Raw genomic sequence first — 19,847 nt, forward strand, 5'->3', positions numbered from 1 at the left:
CAGCTGTCAGCACTTCGACAGATCAAAGACCGAGCAGATGGGCAATGCTTCCTTGGAGAATAACGACCAGCGTTGTTTGCACATTGATGGTCAATGCTCCAGGAACTGTCAGCTTAATGAACTCACGTGCATGACATATCTGGCGATGCAGAGGAGATTACAGGGCAATGCCCGACCACACCAACATAGAGGTAAGACAATGGAAAGCCAGCACGTGTGTCGACATCGATCATGTTTCTGCCCAATGTGAGAAGTGTAGATCAACGAGCAAAGAGTCAGTCGCCACCCTAGAAACTTGGCGACATTGGCAAAAACACCAAATACAGGTTGTTTCAAAAATGACTGGTATATTTGAAACGGCAATACAAACTAAACGAGCAGCTATGAAATACACCGTTTGTTGCAATATGCTTGGGACAACAGTACATTTTCAGGCAGACAAACTTTCGAAATTACAGTAGTTACAATTGTCAACAACAGATGGCGCTGCGTAGCAATAATATGGCATAGTCTCTGAATGAAATTACCCGAAACCTTTGACAACGTGTCTGGCGGAATGGCTTCACATGCAGATGAGATGTACTGCTTCAGCTGTTCAATTGTTCCTGGATTCTGGGGGTACACCTGGTCTTTCAAGTGTCCCCACAGAAAGAAGTCACAGGGGTTCATGTCTGGCAAATAGGGAGGCCAATCCACGCCGCCTCCTGTATGTTTCGGATAGCCCAAAGCAATCACACGATCATCGAAATATTTATTCAGGAAATTAAAGACGTCGGCCGTGCGAAGTGGCCAGGCACCATCTTGCATAAACCACGAGGTGTTCGCAGTGTCGTCTAAGGCAGTTTGTACTGCCACAAATTCACGAAGAATGTCCAGATAGCGTGATTCAGTAATCGTTTCAGATCTGAAAAATGGGCCAATGATTCCTTTGGAAGAAATGGCGGCCCAGACCAGTACTTTTTGAGGATGCAGGGATGATGGGACTGCAACATGGTGCTTTTCGGTTCCCCATATGCGCCAGTTCTGTTTATTGACGAAGCCGTCCAGGTAAAAATAAGCTTCGTCAGTAAACCAAATGCTGCCCATATGCATATCGCCGTCATCAATCCTGTGCACTATATCGTTAGCGAATGTCTCTCGTGCAGCAATGGTAGCGGCGCTGAGGGGTTGCCGCGTTTGAATTTTGTATGGATAGAGGTGTAAACTCTGGCGCATGAGACGATGCGTGGACGTTGGCGTCATTTGGACCGCAGCTGCAACACGACGAACGGAAACCTGAGGCCGCTGTTGGATCACCTGCTGCACTAGCTGCGCATTGCCCTCTGTGGTTGCCGTACGCGGTCGCCCTACATTTCCAGCAAGTTCATCCGTCACGATCCTAGTCCGTTGAAATTTTTCAAACAGATCCTTTATTGTATCGCTTTTCGGTCCTTTGGTTACATTAAACCTCCATTGAAAACTTCGTCTTGTTGCAACAACACTGTGTTCTAGGCGGTGGAATTCCAACACCAGAAAAATCCTCTGTTCTAAGGAATAAACCATGTTGTCCACAGCACACTTGCACGTTATGAACAGCACACGCTTACAGCAGAAAGACGACGTACAGAATGGCGCACCCAAAGACTGCGTTGTCTTCTATATCTTTCACATCACTTGCAGCGCCATCTGTTGTTGAAAATTGTAACTACCGTAATTTCGAAAGTTTGTCCGCCTGAAAATGTACTGTTGTCCCAAGCATATTGCAACAAACGGTGTATTTCTATCGCTGCTCGTTTAGTTTTTATTGCCGTTTCAAATATACCGGTCATTTTTTAAACACCCTGTAAATACCTCCAACAAATGGGCTTGAGGTGGTGCTTTGAAGAAGTCCTTGGAGGGGAGAAAGAAGACTCAAAGAAATGGCTAGTCAGCGAACGTCGTACTTCACTACAACGACTTAGCCGCTATGCTGCACCAATAAGTCAACGCAGATAATGCCATTCCAGATGTTACCAGAAAGAAGTTCCTGTGGTACTTACCCAGGTGGCTGGTGATGGCGAAGGGACTGCGACCTCAACAAATGGGTCGCCTGTGAACTTAGAGATTGAAGAACTCCGCCAGAAGACGCCGAACCTGAGGGACACTGGTTTGATACCGGGTTGGAGCACCCCACGCCATCCCGTAGCCATTTGTTAATAACGCTACGAGCGAATTCACAAGAAGGCAGCCACCGCTGCAGTGAGTCACAGGCACTCTACGGAATCGTGGAATACGCTGTCACCGTTGGCGTGCCACTGCAACACGAGCTGTCACAGCATCAGCTGTTACCAAAGTCGGCATGCCACGCCTCTCGGCCACCACGAGGAACTGAGCGAGTTAAAATACAATGTATTAGTCTGTTTGTATAAAGGGACTTATGTCTCAATGAATGTCTGTTATTGGAACCACCAATGTTTTACTCACACCTCACCAAACGCGCCCACCCCGCCGCCCATAATGTGTCGCTTTTCTACCCGCCATCCCTGACAAAATAATGACCTTTGTTCCCATCTATCTATCTCAATATCTATCTCTATCTCAATATCTAGTGCCACTTAACCCCGACCTGCTACAGTGGTTAAGAATCGCTAAGGCATAGTGGTTTTGGGCAGTTATGCTTCCAATTATGGTTATGACCACAGTTACCCACATCTTGTTTTACTCACACCTCACCAAACGCGCCCACCCCGCCGCCCATAATGTGTCGCTTTCCTACCCGCCATCCCTGACAAAATAATGACCTTTGTTCCCATCTGTCTACCTCAATATCTATCTCTATCTCGATATCTAGTGCCACTTAACCCCGACCTGCTACAGTGGTTAAGAATCGCTAAGGCATAGTGGTTTTGGGTAGTTATGCTTCCAATTATGGTTATGACCACAGTTACCCACATCTGTGAGTAAGGGATTGTTTGAATGTCTCTAGTTCCTGTACAATTGTGTGGCGAATTTCTTGAATACCTCAATCAGGGTCTCAAGGAAGAAGTCATTGTGCATTCCCATGGCGTGTGTAAGAAGAAACAGTGTTTATGATTCGTTGAACCTTAGTTCCATATGACCTCTAGATGGCGCAGGTGTGTTAGAGATGCATAACTTCAGACTGGAGCTCCGAATTTCACCATTGGTTTAATAGGGGTATTGTACATGGCCCGTGATACCCTTCTGTTTAGTGTACTTTTGCTGTTAAGCATTGTACAGAATTGGTTGAGCCCTGCAAGTGCTCTGTTGGCAATATATTTTATGTGGTCCATTCAAGTCATTTTCTGATCCAGCCACACACCAAAATACTTCCCTGTCTCGGGGCTATACGCCTCTTTACATAATAGTCAGTTATACACCAGCATCAAGTGGGTGACCTACATAGCAAAATTACAGGGGCCACTCCAGCAGACGACAGCCATAAGGTTTCTGCAGTAGTAGCTCATAACATTCCATTGTATTGCAATCCTAAACACAGCTCAACAGTGCGTTTAAAGAGACAAAGCTCTCACCATCAGGTTGTAAAACTTAGCTCAGAAGGTTTTACACACCTGCTGAGCCAGCAGGTGGCAGTGTGGTCGCCACAAGAGGTCACTGGTCCTGGCAACTGCATTGAGATTTGTGACATCCCAACATTGACATGTCATCGCCACAAGGTCACTACTCAACACTGCCTACTCACAGCCAACAAATCAAATGCACACCTGTTGTTTGCAGTTAGTAGTTCAAGCTGCCAGCATAGTTACTGCACTGAAACAGCTTAAACATTATGAATAAAATCAGTCTCGTAACTTTTAGGACAGACAGTGGATGAAATAAACGAGTCCATACTAGAAACCAGTCTCTCTCAGTTTACTGATGAGGCCATTTCCCGTGAAATGGTTGAAGGCCTTTTCGAGGTGCAGGAACACAGCCCCCATTGCCTCGATAGTGTTGTAGCCATCTGTTATACGTTCAACTACACTGAGGGGTTCTTGTGTTATCGAGTTGTGATTTCTGAAGCTGAATTGCTCTGGCATCAGTGTGTAATTGTTAGCGCAATGCCTAGTCATTTTAGAATCACCTTCTCAACAATTTGGCTCAGCAATCTCAGAAAGCTAATGGTCGATAATTTGTGGGGGAAGTGGTTTTTCTCTGGCTGCCTAAACAATAGTGACATTGCTCTCCTTCCAAAGGGCAGGCAAGTGTTGGTTTCAGAGGATGATATTCGCAATATGTGTTAAGTATTCGACAGCTTTGTTCGTGGACTCCTTGATGACAGGGTTTTTTTATGGCATCTGGACCAAGAGCTTTCATACGTGAGGCGAGCTCAATAGCCCATCTTCTCTTGTGTATGGTAGCACATCCAATTTTGTTGTCCGCTGGCTGAGTTAGAATTCATGACATATCACCGTCCATTTCAAGTGTGAATACAGAATCTGAGGGATTCAGGTTTAGCATGAAAAACGCTGCTAGTGTTCTGGCCATTATTTTCGCCTTGTGCTTAGTAGATCAGGTAAGTCCATGCTCTTATAGCGTCGGTGTGTAGTGTATGTCCGTGATGAAGTGTTGAGCTGGATTCCACACACCTGGGCACACGGTACACAGCTCAGCGAGCTTCTTGTACCACTGTGGGTTTCCGAATCTTAATAAAATAAAGATTAAAAAGACCACTAAGTACGAAATTCACTACCATAAAATGAACGAGCGTGGCAATAACAGGATATTAGCAGACAAAGCTACTGTTCCCTTCCACCACCGTCAAAACTTTCTTCTCAAGAAACCGTGATGGTCTCGTGCCGTTTTGTTCCTTTGAGAGCCTGTGTGAATGCCATGATTTGAAATGCCTTCTGGAATGTTTTGACATTTCGTTCTGTAAAGGATGAATAGACCCACAAACTGCAATGGTGTCGTGAGCAGCCATTTGCTTAAAACTTGGAGCTGGAGTTTGAGCAAAATTCTAAAATCTGTAGCTGTAGATCACATCTGCTTAGGCACATTGTTGCGTGTGGCTCAGAAAACACCAAACATTTGAAATGTGAAACATATAACTGTTTACTTGGTCTAATATTTCTCCTCTTTGTATGCACACTGAGTCCTAAAATGATTGATGTGCATGAGCTCTCTAGAAAGTTCTTTGCTGAATTCATCAAGATATATTGAAATCACAAATGTTTGTTGAAAGTTAAGAAAAATGAATATATCGATCAGCACAAGGAGGTGGCTTGTTATTATTTTAAAAGTCTTTAAAGATTTTGTGGTAAATTTTGAGACAGGGAACTGAAAATATCCAGATACTTGTAAACAAAGTAAAATATGACCCACTGGGCATTCCAATAATTTATTTGGGTATTTGGAGTTCCAAACACACCTAAATTTTAAAAATATTATCAGTGACTTGTCACACTCGTTAGATCATATAAATGAATTACTTTAGTTGACATAATGAAATGTTTCTTCAGAAAAGTGTATACAGATTCGTATGTGAGGTGTTATTTTCGTCACTGCTTACATACACATTACAATCAAAAAGTCAAAATCTTTGAAATTTCATTCAATTGTCAGGAATTGTTCATTTGCAGCCAATCAGTTGGTGAATCTACTATTATATTTTGCAGCATTGTGTGAGGAGCTACAAGTGTCAGTAGATATTTGACCGTCTCCTTGTATATTGACAAATAATTCTGCCAGTCGTTGGGTTTGCCCAACAACACACAAAAATAAAATAATATGTAAAAACTGGCTTCTATTAATAAACCATTATTTTGAGCATTTAGGTAATTCTTTCTGCCTGTGAGATTTTTCACTTTTTTTAAAAAAAATGCAAACACTGGTCACAGGACAGTTTTACCCATTAAAAGTCAGTCTACTGAACTGAAATGTCCTTTACTATAATGTAGCTGCTTGTAGTCCAAGATATGGTGGGTAAGTGCAGGCTGAAACTACGAGATGTAAATCCACGAAATTTGCGGTGATTTATTTTATGGACAAACATTTGTGCAGATATATTCACAGACGGAATGTTGCATATTGTATTGACTTTAATACACTAAAGTCAAATTTCTGTTGGCACAACTTTGAAAATGCCACCAGCTGAAATCTATTGAATGAGCAGGAATGCAACTGCATAGTGAACAATAGTAAAATTGCACAGCAGCTAAGTAAAAGGAATTCATAATGAGAAGGTATTTGAAGATTTGCAGAGAGAGAAGATTGCCAATGTCATGAAATAACATTTTTATATTCACTAAATGACTAGATTATTTGAGTATAGTACCTTCCTTCACAATCGTTGACTTTAGGCTAACAATATAACTTTTAGTGTAGCTCTCTCCGATTTTCTTTATACTGTCGTGATCAGGCACTGTAGTAATGATTTTAATGACAACATACAGGCTCAAAGTTTTTATGTTAGTGGTAAGTTCACTGGTATATGTTTACTCTTTGGGACTGCAGTAGTTCACAAACACAAAAAAATGGTTGAAATGGCTCTGAGCGCTATGGTACTTCACATCTATGGTCATCAGTCCCCTAGAACTTAGACTACTTAAACCTAACTAACCTAAGGACACCACACAACAACCAGCCATCACGAGGCAGAGAAAATCCCTGACCCCGCCGGGAATCGAACTCGGAAACCCGGGCGTGAGAAGCGAGAACGCTACCACACGACCACGAGATGCGGGCAGTTAACAAATACACTTTGGGGTCACCAATAACACCAGTGTGATCGAATTACATAACATGATCGGAAACAACCACATCACGCAGTTTCGACCGCCATGCCAACCATGCCAACTGCATCATGCTACATGTCCGTTACAGGTCCCATTCTCATCTACCCATGACGGACATACCACCTAACATGGAGCCGTCTGCAGACACAATAATCAGCGTAGTCTCGATTAAACCCCCACAGTTCTGGCAGCAAAGCCCTGTTTTATGGTTTACCCCGTTTAAAAGTCAGTTTGTGTCGGCGCAGCTCACAGTGGACGAGACTAAGTACAGCTATGTCGTTGCAGCACTGATCGAGGAAATGGCTATGGCGGCGCGAGACATTCTGACTGTGCCGCCAAGCACTGTTTGATATGTGACAGTCTTCTGCTCTAGACACCCACCTGTCACAATCCAAGGCAAAAAGGCTTGAGAAATTGTTGTGTACAGAGGAGCTGCGAAATCGCACACTCTCGCAATGGCTTCGTCGCCTGAAGATGCTTGCGAGTAATGCCATCAGCGATGGTCTACTATGGAACACTTAGTTTTGCGCCTACCACTTGAAGTGCAGGAAACATTACAGTATGCATTGATTTTCATTCTAGATCTATGACAAAAGTTCGATTGGCAGTTCATAGCGACAGACATGGAACACGCATTTCTCAGGCCCATTTTCTTGTCATTTGATAGTCTTTCACAAGACGTCAAGCATCACTATCTCCTCGACACTACTACCAGTTTAACCAGCCATGGAAGATTATACTGTATCACGAGTCCAACTGTATGTGCTACCACAGGTGAATCGCTTTATGTAGTGCTTCACAAGCAGTTCCCAGAACTTACTTGACATAAGCCCATGCTAATGCTTGTACAACGTAACACGTTGCACTATGTAATCACTACCCCCAAGACTTGAACTCAGCCTCATCGATTAACACCTGAGAAATTAAAGTTAATGAACCAAGAGTTTTCATCCATGTTGGCACGAGGAATTAGTTGACACTCATGTCATTACTCGCTGTAGCAAAGAAGAAAAATGACTGGCGTCCATGCAGTGACTAACGACAACTCAATTTGAGGAAAAACCCAGAGAGGAATTTAGTACCACACACTGAGAGCTTTGCACAGCATACATGGCAAATGCATCTTTTCCACTGTTGATATAGTGCATGCGTAACATTACATACACATTACACTCAGATATATAGACAAAAATTACTGATATTACTGTGTTCAGGCTCTTTAAGTTTATAAAAATACCATTTGGACCATGCAACACTGTACAACATTCCAACATTTCATGGATGAAATAACAAATGGTCTTGATTTCTGTTAAGTTTATGCTGACCATTTTTGGTGATGTCTGTTTCAAAAATCAGAGCATGTGGAGGGTTTGTACGAAGTCTTTAACCGCCTTCGATAACAGGGACTGTTTATTAACCCTGCAAAGTGTGTATTTGGAGCAACAAAAGCAGAGTTCCTCAGATATGAGGAAGTGGAAGCCATACTCAAATGTCGTCTGGTCACAGTCCAAGAATTGATTTCAAGCACTATAAATTTCTACTGCTATTTCACATATAACCACACACAGTTGCCAGCTCCATTAAACGACTTGTTGAGAGGTGTTCCGAAACTGAAGGATTAAATCTTGTTGACCATTCAGACTGTACCAACTTTCGCAAAATAGAATCGAAATCGCTGAAGCTGATGATGTTAGTGAACCTGTTTGCTTAGGTCCCACTTGCTGATGATGTGTCAGCAGTAGCGGTATGTACTGTACTACAGCAACAAATAGACCAGTCTTGGCACCTCCTGTGTTTTCAACCACAAAGCTTCCACCAGTACAATAAGTCTGGTCAACATATGATTGTGAGCTTTGTGGACCATATGCTGCCATAAGTATTTATATTCATTGATAAGGTCAGTGATATACGTTTACTCTTTAGGTTTGTAATAGTTATTCCTTGATCTTCAATAATAAATGTTGTATGATATCTGGATACATAACTTTATCAGTACTACTGTCCTAATATAGCACAAGTATGCAACGACACTTGCAGGCTTTGAACGCCAGCGCCCACATAACAATTTCATAAAGCAGTACAACACAGTTCTCAAATATAAAATAGAAAAATTAACTTCAGATGATTTCTGAGCCTTTCAAGTACAAAAATAATTGAAACTGCATGAAGAAATGATTGTAAGCCAAACATGTAGTTTAATTAGATTTATAAAATTCCATATTTATTATTGAATGCAAATGATAATTAACAAATATAGAATATCATTTTAAAAAATGGTTTATTTTTAGTTGCTATTTGTATGAGAGTATTCACAATAAAGTGGAATTTGATACAAAAATGCAAAACATCAAACAGAGAACTAAATAAATTTTTATTTCTAGTGATACTGGTGTGTCTCATTTTTTCATTTATCAGAAAGGCATTTTGCATGTCTTGATTAATTTTAATTTATTTTTGTATGACAAAAATATGTTATTCTTATTAACAAATTATGATTCCATGTTAATAAATATGTAATTTAAAAAGTATGCTACTAGCAAAATTCAGACCAGTGATTTCATGACTACAGTTCAGTTATGCTAGACGATAAGCTACTGACCAAATTATTAACATTTTTCCAAATCTTTGTACATAGCAGCACTTGGAACTCTAAACTTCAAAGCTGACTTCTTGGACTTTTTTTCGGTATTGCATTATACTACTTCAGAAAATTGATGTCAGGACACTGACCTCGAAATTTTGTAATTGTAAAGTAAAGTGAAGGGGGCCTGTTTATGAAGTCCCCTTGTATGGTCAAGATCAAAGTAATGTTTTTCAAGATACTTGGGTCTTATTTCGTTAACATTATTTTTATGGTAAATGTTTTGGTTTACTGAAGATACACACGTGAATTCGTAACTGTGTATCGCAGTTTCCATGTGAGATAACTAGCTGAAGAATATTTTTGGAAACTAGTTTGAATTTCTTGATGTTAAGTAGTTGAAGTTCTTCTTGTGATAACTATTTCGATTTACTTCTAACAAGTCCATATACTTTCTTTTTAAGAGGTGGACCCTTTGCGTCCACCCTGGCATGATGGCCAACACAAAAGGTCTACTGTCATCTTTGCATAATGGTTAGTTTTCACTAAAGTGAGGTTTCGCAGGATGGGGGTACTGCGACGTTTGTGTACACCTGGTTAAGGTTAACCATTAATATATGATCATCTGGAGATAGATTGGTTCGAAAATTCAAAAAAGGGTAGTGGTTTAAAGGGCAGAAGGAGTGAAGTGCCAAGAGAAAAAAACCTTTGTGATAGTTGGGTTGGGTAGTAAAAGCAGAAGTAGATATCTTACTGACTGCGACATTGCAAGCAAGGATAGGTTAAGTTAATAGCAGGTATCACGCAAGCGGATACTGTGTCAGGGTCACCTGTTCATCATAAGAGATCAATCAGTTACAGTGCAGTGGCACAGTGAGCTGCTGTTTGAGCTGTGTAGGCCCCCTGCTCCACAACATCAGTAGTAACTGGGCATGGGGGCAGGCCCAGAGCGGCCATCGGTGACTGGTGGACGTACTTTGTAGCCAAATGACCGGATATGTATGGCCGTGTAGTGGCACCACTCCTCCTCTATTGGATGCATTGACAGGCTCAGTGAGGGTCGCTGCTGTCTCTCCCCTGTGTAGTGGACGGTGTAGCTGACACCCTTGAGAGTCCTGATCGCTGTAGCAACCCACTCATCAAAGCAGAGTTGCTTGGAGCCGATGGGTTTCAGTGCTTTTGTGCCAGCACACGTGTTCTCTTTTGATGTGTCTGTCGCACTGTGTTTTTTCACTAGCTGCTCCGTGGGTGTAGCAGTGGCAAATGTTGTCTCTCCTCCTGTGGCGTCTGCATGGAGGTCGTGTGCCAGCTGCAAGTACAATTGTCGCAGCTGGCTGCATGCCTCCTCCCTCTCTGCAGGCAGGGTGGCCTTAAGAGCTGCCCTCTCTGTATCCATGGCTGCTTTGAAGGCCGCAATCGTCTCCTCTGCAGTGGCCCCCAGCATGGTGCGCACCTCCTGCACTTGTGGCGCCTCCTATGTTACCACCGGCCGCCAGTTCCCAGCGTTACTCTCGCTTGCGTGGTATTCCGACCCCCTGTGGGCACTGGAAGCTGTCTTTCGCCTGTCAGTTTCGTCTTCATTCGGCAGCGCTTAAGGCGCCATCGTCGTCTCATCTTGGCTTGTACTTTATCTCCAGTGCAGCTGTCATTGGCAGAGGCCGGGCAGCCACGCCACTTGGCCACATGTGCTTTGCTGCAGTGAGCACAACTTTGCATCTCTTCTCGTCGTGTGTCGCAGACGCGGATGTCGCACTTGCCACACCGCGGTGAGTTGCGGCAGTATTTAGCCACATGCCCCTCAGCTTGGCACCTAAAGCACTGGGGCTTAGGGTCCATGCCGAGGAGGAGAGCTTCAATGGTAACAGGAAAGCCTAAGAGTTTCCTTAACCAAAAGATGTCGCTGCCATACGTCGCAGTTTGCACGACGACGATGTACAGCGACGGTCGCTTTTTGTATGTCCGATTGTGTAATTTTGCAGTTGCACCCCGGAATCAAGCACGCAACAGCCCCTCTTGGACCGTCTTCTCGTCGCAGATCCCAGGCAGCCCCGTGAGCAGATCCTTGGATGGCTTCTCGCGTTGTTTTGGGGGCATCGTATTCTTCCCCGTAGGTGGATCAACGATGTGGGCGGCCACAGCGCTTTTCAGCGTGCTGAGGTCGGCCACATTCGCTGCCTGCAGCTCAACGATGACGTCTGAGTCGACAGACTCCACACCGACTTCTTCTCTGCAGCAGTCGGCTGTAACATCATACAATTCTGTCCACGACACTCTACTGCACTGGATATACAGAGATGGGACTGGCACAAGAGGATCGTCGCGCTTCCATACCACATTCCTAGTGGGATGCCATGTCGAAAGCTTCTTCATAATATCTGTTTTCTTCTTCTGGACTGTTATGCTATGTCGTATGTCGTAATGACGACGCACGACAGTTCGCTTTGCGTCACGCCACAGCTCGAGCACAGCATCACAGCTCCTCTTCTGGCCAAGCTCAGGTAGCACACACCACCAGTGATGCACACACATCCACTGCTAGATTGCAACTTTATACACATGGATATTTTTGTTACTTTAAGCTCTGAAAAGCAATCACGTTCTTCAGTAACATACAAGAATATACAGAACATACATATCTGAAACAAGAATAAGAACCATTAGTAGAATCAACCATAAGGATTATAAATATCATCTTAGGCTTGTATTCTTATTTATAACATTTCCATTAGAATCAGTGCCTATAGAAGCTTGATACTATCAGTCAAATTTCTTAATTATTTGGGAATTAGTCAACACATCAATGAGCAGCTCTTCTGCTCGGATTTGTTTTACTATAACCTGAGTGCAGCCTACTTTTCGTTAACAATATGGTGACTGATTCGGTATGTTTGTAACATTGTTTTAGTTATATCACAACATGTTTGCTGGCCAGGGTGGCCAAGCAATTCTAGGCGCTTCAGTCTGGAACCGCGCGACCACTATGGTTGCAGGTTCGAATCCTGCCTCAGGCATGGATGTGTGTGATAACCTTAGGTTAGTTAGGTTTAAATAGTTCTAAGTTATAGGGGACTGATGACCTCAGAAGTTAAGTCCCATAGTGATCAGAGCAATCTGAACCATTTTTGAGCATCATCTTTGTTATCACACTAAGGTTTAATTGGGTCACTTTCATGGCCTGGAGGGAATTTTTTTCTATCCTTTGTAGTGACAGTGCTTTTGACAAGCTAAAGTCATGGTCGTGTACTCAGATTCAGTAGTTGATAGACCTACTGTGGGCACTAGAAAATTACAGCTCTTTGTGATTTAAACAAAAAACTAGTGACTGGCTTCCTCTCCTCTTTGTCCCCTGTCCAGTGTGCATCACCATATCAAGTGACATTGTGGTTTCTCCCCTAGGAAACATCAGCTTCACATCCTGGATTTCTGAATCACAATGTGTGCAAGTACTTGACTGTTGTCCGAAGGTGTCGATGTCAGCTTTCACTTTGTGTTTGTTTAAGATTTGTTCTATATAATGAGACTTCTCCTAGCTCTTTCATTTTAAACTGTCCTCTGAGTTCACACTTTGAAGCTTTCCTTTCTTGTGGCATATTATTGAAAATTAATATATCACCAACATAAATTGTAAAAATATGTTATAATTGCAATAATATGTTATTTCCATCGTTCTTCTGATAAACTCATGGATGTGTTGTACTTCTTTTAAAGTTAAAGTTTAAGAGTATTTCATTTCGCTCAATATTACAGTTCTGATTACCTTGTTTTGATCAATTAACTGCTTTCTTAAGTCTCATGATAAAATTGTCCTTAACAGTTCTAGTGCCAGTACATGTCTCTGGGACTGTGACATATATCTCCTCTTTCAAATCACCAGTAACACTGTCTAAGTGATCCATTTCTAGGTTATGTTTAATAGCTAAGCCAAACATGTATCTTAATGAAATGTAGATGATTAATTGAGATATGTCTCTTTGTAGTTTAAAATCTTTGTTTGCAGCCTTTAACTACAAGCCATGCTTTGTATCTCAAAATGTATTCTTGGAGATCCTTTTTAGTTTTGAAAATTCATTGGCGTCTTTTGGCTTTTTACCTGAACATAAAAGTGCCTTTTCACATCCAGAATGAAATTTTCACTCTGCAATCGAGTGTCCACTGATATGAAACTTCCTGGCAGACTGAAAATGTGTGACACACCAAGACTTGAACTTGTGACCTTCGCCTTTCACAGGTAGATGCTCTACCAACTGAGCTATCCAAGCACGGCTCACGACCCTTCCTCACTGCTTTAATTCCGTCAGTACGTCTTCTCCTACATTCCAAACATTCTGCAGACCTTGCAGAACTAGCACGCCTGGAAGAAAGGATAATGCAAAGACGTGGCTTAGCCACAGCCTAGGGGATGTTAACAGAAAGAAATTTTCACTCTGCAGCGGAGGGTGTGCTGATATTAAACCTTCCTGGCAGATTAAAACTGTATGTCGAAACTATACTCGAAATCGGGACCTTTGCCTGCCAGGAAGTTCCGTATCAGCGCACACTCCGCTGCAGAATGAAAAATTTCATTCTGGAAACGTCCCCCAGGCTGTGGCTAAACCAAGTCTCCCCAATATCCTTTTTTCTAGGCTTGCTAGTTGTGCAAGGTCTGCAGGGCAGCTTCTGTGATGTTTTCAGTGTGGCAGACGACGTACTGACGGAATTAAAGCTGTGAGGAAGGGTCGTGAGTCGTGCTTGGGTAGCTCAGTTAGAAGAGCACTTGTCCACGAAAGGCAAATGTCCTGCATTTGAATCTCGGCCAGGCGCACGCTTTTAATCTGCCAGGAAGTGTCTTTTAACCATGTTTGACTTTGACTGGTGACTGAAAATATCCTTTAATTTTTACGCATTCAAATTTTGTTGAAATTAAACCAGAAACTTTTTAATGTATTTACTTTTTTATGCAGTATTTATATTAGCTGACTAGTTTCAAACCTTACAGGTTCATTTTCAAGCTGGCCTACTGAGGCTGCGCTGATAATGCCTGCTCTTAATAATAAACAGCGATGTCACAACACATGCTTTGTATATGTTTGCAGAATGAATGTCACATGCACCAGTGCCCTTGGAGGCACATGTGTATTGTCGCTGTCATTCTGCAAACATGTATAAAGTGTGTGTTGTCACTTTCATGTTTATTGTTAAGATCGGATATACATGTGGATTGTGGCATTCATTCTACAAACATGTATAAAGCATGTGTTGCCACTTTGATGTTTATTATTAAGATCAGACACAGAAATGCTGCCTCAGTATGTCTGGCTTGAAAAAGAACCTCTCACCTAAGATAAACACTGCAAGTGTTGATAGAATCCATAATAAATCCTTTAAGACATTATTTAATTATCCTAAGCCATTTGTGTAATTCTTTATTTTATTTCTTCTAATTGTAAGACCTGTTTGTGCACTAAACGCCCATACATTTTTCTCAGAATAGTTTCTAGTCCACGATCTTGTACAGCTAATGTGATCTTGCCATTCACCTGGGACTGCAACGAAAAATTAAACTTTTCTTGGATTACACTGTTCGACTTGGGTTCTATTTCTGATATTAAAGTATGTGCTTCTAGATCATTTTACCTTGTGAAATTCAAATATGTAAACAATTATCGTTGTCAGGGATACTTTTTATGTAATATGTATATATATGTATATTCACATTTCATGGCAAACACAGAGACGTTATAGAGAAATACGGGTATGTTGCCGCATCCAGTAGTGATAGAACGTGATAATTTCTTGTGCAACAGCAGGTGGGAAGAATCAGACATTATTAGGTTATCCCACGCCACACTTATGTCATTAAGACCACCTGATACATCTCATTAACTCGAACGGCGACAGCCGGCGCTGCCTCGGCAGTAAAGCTTCACTTCTCCTAGTTGCAGATGCATCAAGTTTACAACAGTGGTGTTAGCCGCAATTTGTGTCAGTCTTAACGAGTGGGTGTTTTGGCTGACAAGTAACTGTCTGTCATATTTCCCAGCACAGTTGAATTTTTTAGTTCCTGCATGTAAACTGATTGAGACTGGTGCTGAAGGTAAAACGACTGCTTGTTTTTTACACATCAGCGTTCCTCTAGTTCCGTACTATTAATTTAATACAGGTGTATTACCAAAGTGGTATTTTTAAATTTAAAGAAATGCCACGTCGTCGTGGATGTCGATATAAGCCAGACAACTTCTGCTACATCTGTGGGAAGTTCACTTTTGCCAGAAATAGGAAAAAAATTTCTTCAGTCATAAAGAAAGCATACAAACATTACTTTGGAGTAGAGGTAGGAGACCAAGGATAAAGAATGGGCACCACATTTCTTTTGTGCTACATGTTACTGCAAATTAATTCAGTGGTGGAAAGGTTAAGAGAATGTGGCGCTGTTTGCTGTTCCCATGGTGTGGAGGGACCCTAAGGACCATGTTACTGATTGTTATTTCTGTCTAACAAAAATTCAGGGTTTTACAAACAAAAAGTCGAATAGGCACATTGTTTACCCAGATCTGCCTTCAGCGAGAATGCCAGTGCAGCATTCCGGCAACCTTCCAGTACCTTCAAGAGCTCGAGGTCAAATTCCGAGTGACAGTCAAATAAGTAGTACTGAAGAAATCACAGATGATGATTCTTTATATCACTGCACAAATGAGTCATCGCCACACTTGTGAAAGGCGCAGCTGCTTTTTTCGCAATGATGTTGCTGGCCTGATGAAAGTACTGAACTTCACTTATATTTCACACTAGTGGAGACTTTTCATAGCTGCATCGAAAACAAGTCTGAAGGGTGTTTTGCTCCATAACGGAAATAAAATACCCTCTGTTCCAGTAGCTTACGCTAGTTTGACAAAAGAGAATTACGAATTCGTACAAAGGATGCTAAATTCATTAAAATGCAATGAACACAAATGGAAAATATGTGCAGATTACAAGTTAATTGCTATGGTACGGGGAATGCAACTAGGCTACACAAAGTATGCCTGTTTTCTTTGCGAGTGGGTTAGTTGAGACCGAAATTCGCACTATGTGAAAAAGAAATGGCCTAGGCGAAGATGGAAAGTTGGCGAAAAGAATGTACAACATGAAAGTCTGGTAGCTCCTGAATATATACTACTTCCACCGCTTCACATCAAACTTGGCCTGATGAAACAATTCGTGAAGGCCATGGATCCAACAGGCTGTGGCTTTGCATATCTAGCTACCAAATTCCCCCATCTTTCAGCTGCAAAAATAAAGGAAGGTGTATTTGTGGGCCCACAAATCAGGGAGCTGAAGAAAGATGCACATTTTGAAGCATGTTTAACTGATAAAGAAGAAACTGCAAGGGACTGTTTCAAGATGGTGTCGGAAAACTTCCTCGGAAGAAGAAGAGTTACTAACTACAAAGCAATGGTGAAGGATATGATCAAAGCATATCAGGATTTGGGGTGCAATATGTCTTTGAAGGTACATATGATGGACTCTCGTCTGGACTACTTCACAGAGAGTTGTAGCGATGTATCGGAAGAACACGAGGAAAGATTCCATAAAGACATTTCTACCATAGAAGGGCGCTATGAAGGGAAGTGGGTATCTTCTATGTTAGCAAATTATTGCTGGAATATCATTCGAGAGACGAAAGATTCACAATACAAGAGAAAAAAGTGATGTGCATTAGAAGGCAGTGGCTCATTGTTTGTCAATTTTCTGTAATTTTTCATGTCAAATAAATGCTTCAAAGTGTATACACAAAGGTTACTGTGTTATATGTTAGATCCCACCCTCCATTAATGTGATGAACTTATACCATCATAAAGATGTGCATTTCTTTGTCGAATTTCACCTCACGTTTGCTGCACTATATCAGAAACTGAAAAGAGAAATAAAATTGCGATTACTCATAAACTATGCCTGACAGGAAAAAATCAAAAACAGTTTTCATTTCAGCACTTAAAATACAACTAGGATCACAATTTTTTTATCAGAAATAGAAAAAAAATGTTTTTTTGTAGAACATTGTTAACTATGTGAGTCAATGTGTATGACTTTCTCCTATCTGTTCTGTACAGGACACTCATTGACATTGTCCCTTGTAGCACATATTGTGGCGTATTGGAAACATTCCAAGCCACAGAAGTTCTGGTTTTGTGGCTATGAGTGGATATGTCAGTAGCAAATCAACTAAATACAATACAGGATGCCATTACGTTGCGTTTATTGATAAACACCATACATAACTACTCAGTCTAAAAGTTTTAGACTAAGACCAAGAAATGGATGCAAAATTCGCACCCATAAATGGATGCAATACTCGTGTGCACTGCAAAAAATGGACTTTTTGCAGTCGATTTTTTCTTTTTTTTTCCAAGTCAGAAACAAGAAATTAAACTATTGGGAATCTAAGTATAAATCACACATACTTATTTTTACAGTTATACGAAAAAAACTTAGTATTTCTTCAGTGTATGATACTTTTGAAAACAATTAGTAATACACAAACCTACATTGCTCTCTGAACTCTTACCTCTTGTGTCTTTTCTTCTTTATGATGCCAATCTCGTATGAAAACACATGTAGTAGTATATTAGAGGCTTTTGTTTACCACCAGGTATTGCTAGAACAAACAGTGGAAAATTGGAGGGTGTCAGTCTCGTAGATGATTCAACAGTAGAAACCCCATGTTTCTTTTCTATTCAATTCGACACCATACTTTCTGATGAGCTGTCTTATCAGTTTTAACTTTAATCTTACTTTTTAATTTAAAAACAGCATGAGCTTTCGTAGTGGCAAAGTATATGAGGTGGAAAACTATATTTTTGTACCACTTCGTTATTTTCTGCAAACATTCCGTTGAACGAACCTAATAAAGAACAGAAATAACTGGGCCAAAGCAATACAAGAAATCAAATTAAAACGAGCATAGGATATGAAACTAAAAAGTGAACAAATATCTATATAGACATAGCACCTGATATATATATATATATATATATATATATATATATATATATATATATATATATATATATATATGTGTGTGTGTGTGTGTGTGTGTGTGTGTGTGTGTGTGTGTGTGTGTGTGTGCGTGTGTGTGAAAGGAATCTGGAATACGGCTGTCATGATGTTCAGACCATAAATTACGTGCTAATGTTGATAGATTTACTTATTGCCCAACAAGACTCACTAGGATAACATCAAGAAGAACCATGCATTGTTGGTAGCATTTTTCTCATTACTTTACTACATAATGCAATAACAGTAAAGAAGCTTTAACGTTTCTAAGACTGCTCATAGCACTTGCTATATGAATTCTGATAAGTGAATTCTGATAATTAATATTTGATACAGAAAAAGAAGTTGTTCCATGCCTAGTTTTGGGTATTTCCTGGCGTCTATGACTTTTTTGATAGATACATACTCATGGAATGTAGTCGAATTAAATCGGGTGATTTTGAGGGAATTAGATTAAGAAATGAGACACTTAAAGTAGTAAAGGAGTTTTGCTATTTGGGGAGCAAAATAACTGATGATTGTCGAAGTAGAGAGGATATACAATGTAGATTGGCAATGGCAAGAAAAACGTTCCTGAATAAGAGAAATTTGTTGTGTGTGTGTGTGTGTGTGTGTGTGTTTGAGGTTTACGTGCGCTAAACAGCGTGGTCATCAGCGCCCAAGCACATAAAAACAGGAACACATGCAGTGAAGGGACTAAGACGAACAGCGATCAAGGAGAATGGCTAAAAGACGCAGACCTCACGCAGTTCCAAATCCCCACATACAGGGGCAAAACAAGAGGAGAAGGAACACACTAAAAAGGAACGGAAACACAAGGAAAAGAGAACAGAAACCGAAGGGAAACAAGGAGGTAATCGTGACTGGCGGACCTCTTACCTAAAACCTGGGTAAGCCAGTCACCCAGCAGCACATTAAAACCCTCTCCCTAAAATCCGAGGCAACAGATTGGACAGGAGACAAAACCGTAAGACCTTAACCACAGTCGCTGCGTCGTCTTGCAAAACAGAGGGCAAATCCGGTGGCAAAGAAACCACCGCCCTTTGATCAGAGAATAAAAGACAGTCAAGTAAAATGTGGCGGACAGTAATCTGAATGCCACAAGCACTGCAGATTGGGGGGTCCTCCTGCCGGAGTAAAAAACCATGCGTTAAGCGACTGTACCCGATGCGGAGGCGAGTGAGGAGAACCTCATCCCGCCTGTATGACTGGTAGGACGTACGCCATGGTCGCGTAGTGGCCTTTATCAGACGCAGCTTATTGTCAGAAACTGCCAGCCACTTCTCTTCCCATTGATGCATAACACGAAAACGCAAAAGGGATGTTACAGGATGGAGGGGGACGGCACATTCAACAACGTGAGAGAGGGAACATGCATCTTTGGCACCCCTAATGTCCACGTGCCCCGGCACCCAGCAGAAAGAAACCTCATTCCCCTGCCGTTGCAGGTGGAGTAGGGCATCATGGATGTTCTGGACGACCGTATCCGCTGGGTACAAGTGTTGCATGGTCTGAAGGGCACTCAGGGAGTCAGAACAGAT

This window comes from Schistocerca gregaria, chromosome 2 (genome assembly GCF_023897955.1).
Source record: "Schistocerca gregaria isolate iqSchGreg1 chromosome 2, iqSchGreg1.2, whole genome shotgun sequence".
NCBI classification, from domain to species: Eukaryota; Metazoa; Arthropoda; class Insecta; order Orthoptera; family Acrididae; genus Schistocerca; species Schistocerca gregaria.